Consider the following 7,363-nt stretch of genomic DNA (forward strand, 5'->3'; position numbering starts at 1 on the left):
GGGATGCATCCTTTTTAGTTTACTTTTTTTTTTCTTTTTGGATGGTTTCTTTTCTTTGTCTTAAAAGTGGGGCATTTTCGTCCATACATATTGGAGCATTAGTTAAGATATGTTAATCTTTGATGCTATTCTTTGGTATAACGTTGAAAATTTAATATTAGGGCGGTCGTTAATTAAGTAGCCGCCAAAATGGTCGGGTTTACCAAATTTAGCTATGGGTGCGAATTCAAAAGAACAATCGCACTGAAGTCTTCCTTTTGCTTGCGTCGTCCCGTTCACATTTTACCTGCAGCTGCCAGAATAGTCAACTCCATGCTTTAAATAAAATAATATATATATATATATATATATATATATATATTTGGATGTTTATTCTATCTTATTCTATGTTATTTTATTTTATTTTGCTCTTATTCGCCTGCTTTGCTTTATTCGAAAAAAGAAAAGAAAGAGTCTTCATGTTGCACCGTGTTGACAATTGTCCCCAATCGTGGGTTAGGTTTTGAATTTTCTTATTTTCCTTTTTCTCGTTCCTTGTATTCCATTTTGCTTGCCCTTCTTTCTTTAACCTAACTTTTATTTTCTCTAGAATTATCTTGACGTATTTCTTTTTCTTTTTTTTCTTTTGAACCGCAACCCAAACTTAAATTGTCAGCGTTCATACCATTTATTTAATTATTTGGTATCGTTTGGGGATGCCGAACATGGTGGGTAGAGATCCTTCTAGCGAAGTAGAGATGTTGGGAAAATGAAAAGGTTATATTATTAGTTTTTAGGCTATGTTTATTTCATGAAAAATAGATAATTTGAAAAATATTATATTAAAAATAATCGTTTGTAAATAATTAGCTAATGAAAAATATTTTCATTGTCAAAAATATAATATCTAAATATATTATTTTTTATTCATTTATTTTATAAGTGATATGAGTGAGTATTTTTAGATAAGTTTTTTTAAAATCATTCATTTTTCCTGAAATAAATAGAGTCTTAATTAGTAAAGATTTATTCACTTGATTTAATATTACGTTCTTCTATTGAACCATAACTCTTCATAATATCAATCTGCAAGTGAAAATGTATGAAAGAATATGATTGGCTTGGCTATCATACTTAAATCAGTAAATATCCTAGAGTTCTTAAGAGTAGCCCAATCTTATATTTCTTTTTTTCTTTTTTTGGTCGAATCAATCTCATATTTCAGTATGTACGAAATTGAGAAAATTTAAGATTTAAAGCTTCCAACTAGGTATCAAATTAACATTTTTCAATTTAATGAGAATCTTATAACACCATGTCGCGACCAATTTTTCGGGGTTTGGACCACCTAGGATTTGGCTAATGGACTGTTAGCCTAAACTTAACTCGGGCTCTCCCAAGCCCATACCCACCTCGCGACTTAGGTTCAAGTTCTTAACATGCAAATTGATTTTATTTAGGAGTCGCCACTAATCGCCTTTATGGTAGGTCGATTAGACACCTAAGTAAAATAATGGGAGAATTACTTTACTCCTACGAACCAGAGACTAAGGGTACGGGGACTTGATTACATTAGATTTCTCTAATGCCCTTTCGGTACCATTCTTTTTATTTTAAAAAATGTTTAGCAAGGAGTTTGGATTGATTTAAAACTAATTCCCTAACATGTGAGGTGTTCATGCGGGTGCGTAAACCACCAATTTAACACTCAAGAAAAGCATAAAATAAATTGCAGGACTTACCTCAAAGCAACGAAAACATCTGCAATGTTAAATTAAAATCCATATCAACAACCCTAGATATGGTTTCTAATTAACAAGCAATTACTCAATTTTTGTTTTCACTTATTAAATGAGATTATAATCCATATGCAATGCAATGCTTTTAATCTAATATGAAATGATATGGCATGGCAACATGTCCTAAACCATATGAATAAAAATTTTATGATCTCTTAATGAACATGCAATTGTTAAATATGCAATCTAAATTAACCAAAATGACTTAATTCTAATGACGTGCAATGCAATGCAATGACGTACAAAATTATTTCATCTAAAATGACATGCGACATTGCAATTTAATATACGAGCTATATGTCACGCGACATTTATTAAATGACCTAATCTAATGACGGACAATTTCTAATTAGAAATGAACCTAACAATAATCACTAAAATGACATGCATTTCATGAACCTAATTCTATATGACATGCAAATGACATTTTTTATTTTTAAAAATGCAATCTATCCTAGAAATTGCAACTAATTTATCCTAAGACAAATTTTATGAAATTTGAAATGATCTAGCTAGATTAAGATTCTATCTAATTTAAACTAGGGATTAAGTCATATTAAATCCTAATTTAAACTAAGATACTGTCTTAACCTAGCAAGCTCTAACCTAAGATGCAAAAATCAATCTAAACTTAATATGCAATTTTATCCTAATATGTCATGACGTGCCAAGGATGCCTTAATTCTACATGACGTATGCATGATGATTTTTGTTTTTTTGTGTTTTTATATTAATTTCGAAATTAAAACTAATACATAATTAATATGCAATTCAAATAAAAAACTAACAACCTAAATGAATGCACTTTCTTTTTTTGATTTTTTATTTAAAAATTCATGATAAGATTGCAATCTTAAATATGCAAGATAACAACAAACCTAATCCTAATTAAGATTTTTTTATTTTTTTATTTTACGAAAATAAGATTTGACTCAACCAACTTGACGATAGCAAATCAAATAAGATAAGATTGATATCCAAAAATTGGCGAACCATATCTCGCGCATGAGATCGGGTTGACCAATTTTAAAATTAAATCGTGAATCGAATCTCGGGCTTGAGATTGGATTGTCGATTTTTGTAAGGGATTGCGAGTCGGATTTCGGGCGTGAAAATCGGACTGTCAATCCCTAGCTTGAGAGACTTTTTCATGTTGGAATCTCAATCATATACATTGATGATTATTTCAAATAAATAAACAAGATAAATAATAAATAACTAAATAAATAAATAAGAAATCTACCTAATTGGGATTTTGGACTCCTAGGGTTAACCAACGGAGGCTCGTGACGGTGGCTCGGCGTGGCTCGACGATGATGAACGCGGCTTCACGACCCACGACCAAGATTGGCCAGCGGTGTACTAGCGGTCAGGGGACCCGAAGTCTATTCTCTATTCTTCCACTAAAGAATATCTCCACACGTCAAATTTCTTCATGAGCTCTTGGCCTAAAATTAATCTCCTTCTTGCATGAAGTGAAACCGTAAAACCCACCAGTTGTATATACGAGACAAAACTCAACAGAAGACAAATTTACCGCTTGCACTTATTTGACCAAATTGTGATCTTTTTCCACCTGCGGCAACTTTATCCCTCTTTTCAAAACACGTGAGAGGCCACGGTTTTGTTGCTGGACGTAGACAAAGGCACCGGTAAACCTGCAAAAACAGAGAGTAGTAATCTTTGGGGCTTGGCTCAGCAATTCGTGGTGCTGTTGGGATGCTTGGGATCAGCCGGAGATGTTACGGTGGTGCGGCGATTTCTAGCGTCGGGTCACAGCCAGCGGTGGTGCTCGGAGACGGCAAGCAAGGGCTCAGCTATTGCAGGTCACGGGCGGAGCAGAGGCGTGGGATCTGGAGGTTGTGAGCGGCGCAGGAGCAAGGGCGCTGGGTCGTGTGGCGGTGGCGTCTGCAGAGCTACGAGCAGAGGCGCTTGGGTTGTGCGGCGGTGGCGTCTGCGACGAGTAGGCGTGGCTGCAACAGGCGTTGGCGAGGCAGAAGCAGCGGGTCGTCGGGAGCAGCAGAGGCTTCGCGGTGGTTGAGACGCGGTAGCGTTGGTCAGAGAGGGCGTCGGGCGAAGGCAGGTCGCGGCGGCAGGGATTGGCGCGGCGTCTGGCGAGGCAGCAGACCAGCGGTGTGGTCTCCGGTGGGGCTTCGGGTCGTCGTGAGGAGGCGGGTCGCGGCTGGTGGAGACCGGCGGTGTGAGCGCAGCGCGAGTGAAGAGAAACTGGCGATTGGGGCAGCTAAAGTGGGGAAGATGATGAACAGTAGGAGTCAAATCACCTCTGCTTTTTTTACTTTTCTCCTCTCTCTTTCTCACGTTCTGACTTTTCTCTTTTTCTGCTCTTCTTTTTCTGAATTTTTTCCAAACGAAGCCTCCCCCTATCTCCACATACCCGATTGCTTTTTATAGGTGAAAATATGTAATCTTCGTAGAATATTTTATCTCGTTTTTTCAATATACACGAAGATAATCTATAACCTCCCGATCACCCAAAATCTTCTTATTTTCCTAATCTCATGAATATCTCTAATGATTTTATTGCCTATTGATAAAGATGAGATTGCAATGCGGTTTTCTCAATCTTCAAAAAATCATCAGAATATTGCATCAAATTTCAATTTTTCACAAGATAATTGATTTAAAAAAAACAATGGGCTTGGGCTAATTTGCTCATTTCACGGGCTTAGTCCGACTTGTCAATTTAAGCTCAGAAACATTAATTCGAACCCATCCACCAATGCTCCAATAACTAAAAAATGCAAATTAAAATAAAATGCACCTAAAACTATATGCTATGCAATTAATTAATTAACTAATATTTTTTGGGGGTTAAAATTAATCCCTAATTTTTTAATGCAACTAATAATTAAAAGGTCACCAAAATTTAGGTGTCAACACTGCCCCTCTTTGAAGGTGAGCTCGTAGAGGTTGCCTTCAAAGATAAATTGAAATCTAAATTTTGATCATGCACATGTAATGAATGATATTTTTGTTGGAACATGAATTCCATTTTTAATGTAACTTATATGATGCATGGAAATGCTAATGCAAATGATAGATGAACCTACCTCGAAATAACTTACCTTCGAGGAGGATAGAGTAATTCGAGGTAGTGGGTGTTACTTGTCCAGGGACCCGTACCATTCTACGGTCGCCTAGAATAGTAACATGACTTTGTGAAGATACTTTGCTTTCCCGGGACCCGTACCATTCTACGGTCGCCCGGTATGGCGAAAGAAGCTGCTTTCTTAGGACCCGTACCATTCTACGGTCGCCCAATACGGCGAAATGTTTTGTAAGGAACTCGCTTTCCCATGACCCGTACCATTCTACGGTCGCCCGATCAAAGAGAAATGTTTGGTAAAGAAATGCTTTCCCGGGACCCGTACCATTCTACGGTCGCCCAAGACGGCATAAATGTTTTGTAAGGAACTCCTTTTTTTCCAGGACCCGTACCATTCTACGGTCGCCTAGTATGACAAGTGTTTGGTTGTGTCTAGGACCCGTACCATTCTACGGTCGCCTAAACGGGGATTTACCTTCCAGGACCCGTACCATTCTACGGTCGCCCGAATAGGGAAATAGGTTTTTGTCTAGGACCCGTTCTATTCTACGGTCACCTAAACGGGGGTTTACCTTCCAGGACCCGTACCATTCTACGGTCGCCCGAATAGGAAATAGATGTTGTTTAGGACCCGTTCTATTCTACGGTCACCTAAACGGGGTTTACCTTTCAGGACCCGTACCATTCTACTGATGCCGCCGAATAGGGAAATAGATGTTGTCTAGGACCCGTTCTATGCTACGGTCACCTAGACTGAGGTTTTGCTTGGCTAGGACCCGAACCATTCTTCGGTCGCCCAACCTTGCAATAGAGATCAACTGACCAGGACCCGAACCGTTCTTCGGTCGCCTTAATCAGATTGACTCTAGAGGAAAATCTTTGGGGGACAACTCAGTCGAGTGTCGACTTAAAAGGGACTCTGGGCTACAAAAGCACGCCAGGTCGATAAAACTAGACAGCTTGACCAAGTCAAGTGTCGATGCACTTAAGAGATAATACCTGCACAATGACAAGTATTTTAGAATAAAGTAGAGATATACTTACCTGGTGATATCTCTAATTCTTGGGGATATTTAGATATCCTATGGAGGTCTTTCACCTCCTGATGGAGGTTTCTCATCTTCTAATATCATGAAACATTCTGAAAGGAACTTGAATTACCTGTCAGACATGACTTAGAGCAAAAACTGATATGCATTCATCAAAGAGATAGACAATCTAAGCTACTCTAGAAAGCACATTTCAAAATTCAGTGAGGTTTTCATCAATTCAATCAGGGTTTATGCATAATGACCTTTGCATCACCCAAATTTCCACTGGAGAGAATTATCATTTAAGACAATCTTTACTCATGACATGGATTTCTTAAGAATACTAAATGAGAGACTTTCCGTTAGAAAGGACTTTCACTCACTCTCATTTAGAATGGTTATGAGAATCACTCAATTTTATCATATCGACATGGGTCCAAGTATTCTCGCAAGCGGTACGATCTTACCAATCTGAGAGGTCTTTAATAGGGATCGTAATGTGGCTTGGTCAACGGCTTAACAAAATGACTCTTTGAGTCAAAGCTATTGAATGAACTGTCTTGTAATCATCTCCAGGTTTACAAGTCAAGAACCCTGCAAAATGAAAAAGAAATAATCTTGCTCGCACTTCCTCGAGCGATGCTTAAAACATGTGAACCTCTATGTTAACTCAAGTGCTCTAATCTGAAGAGACTTTGTAAGGGATGTAACATAGGTTAGGTTCATGGGTTGAGAAATGAAAGGATCATCAGGCTCAAAATGTGTGTAAAGGGTGTGAATTGATGATCATCTTGGCATTGCCACCAGCTATCTTTTTCACCATTGGGGATCGTCTTCATGAAATGCCCCATTGATTGTAAAAACTCAGCATTTGAGTTCTTTGACTATTGCTCCATTGGGATTCAATTCTTGTAATTGACAGTCACTTATCTTGACTCATTTTTCATCTATGGGCATTGGCCTTGCTTTTACCAGGCACACCACTTTTTCACGCCCCCTAGTTTTCATTCACTTTTCTTCACCAGGCACACTGCTTTTTTTATGCCCCTTAGTTCTATTTTGAATTCAATTCTTGCACATAATGCATGCGTCAAGCAAACTACACTTTGAATGACACTCGAACTTTTCAAGAGTCTTCATCTGTCTTTTGCCTTGCCCCAGTATGGGGGATGATCACCAACTGGGTTTAAAGAAATAAAATTGCAGGCTCAAATGGGCTATGCAAAGGATATAAGTGTATGGGATAGAGAAAGAAATGCTCTTCATCATCCTAAGGCACTTAAATTAACACATGAGTTCAATGTAATAGCATGACTTGAAGATTGATGCAAGTGAGAGCAAGAAGATTTCAATTCATTTTCCTCACCTCATGATGCCATTTGATCTCTTAGTCGCCCCGATGTGGGGTGATTCTTGACAGGGGTGATTTGAAAAGAATATCCATAAGTGTATGGGCTCAAAAGGGTTAAGCAACGGATCACCTGTAG

This window comes from Eucalyptus grandis, chromosome 9, assembly GCF_016545825.1.
Source record: "Eucalyptus grandis isolate ANBG69807.140 chromosome 9, ASM1654582v1, whole genome shotgun sequence".
Classification (NCBI taxonomy): domain Eukaryota; kingdom Viridiplantae; phylum Streptophyta; class Magnoliopsida; order Myrtales; family Myrtaceae; genus Eucalyptus; species Eucalyptus grandis.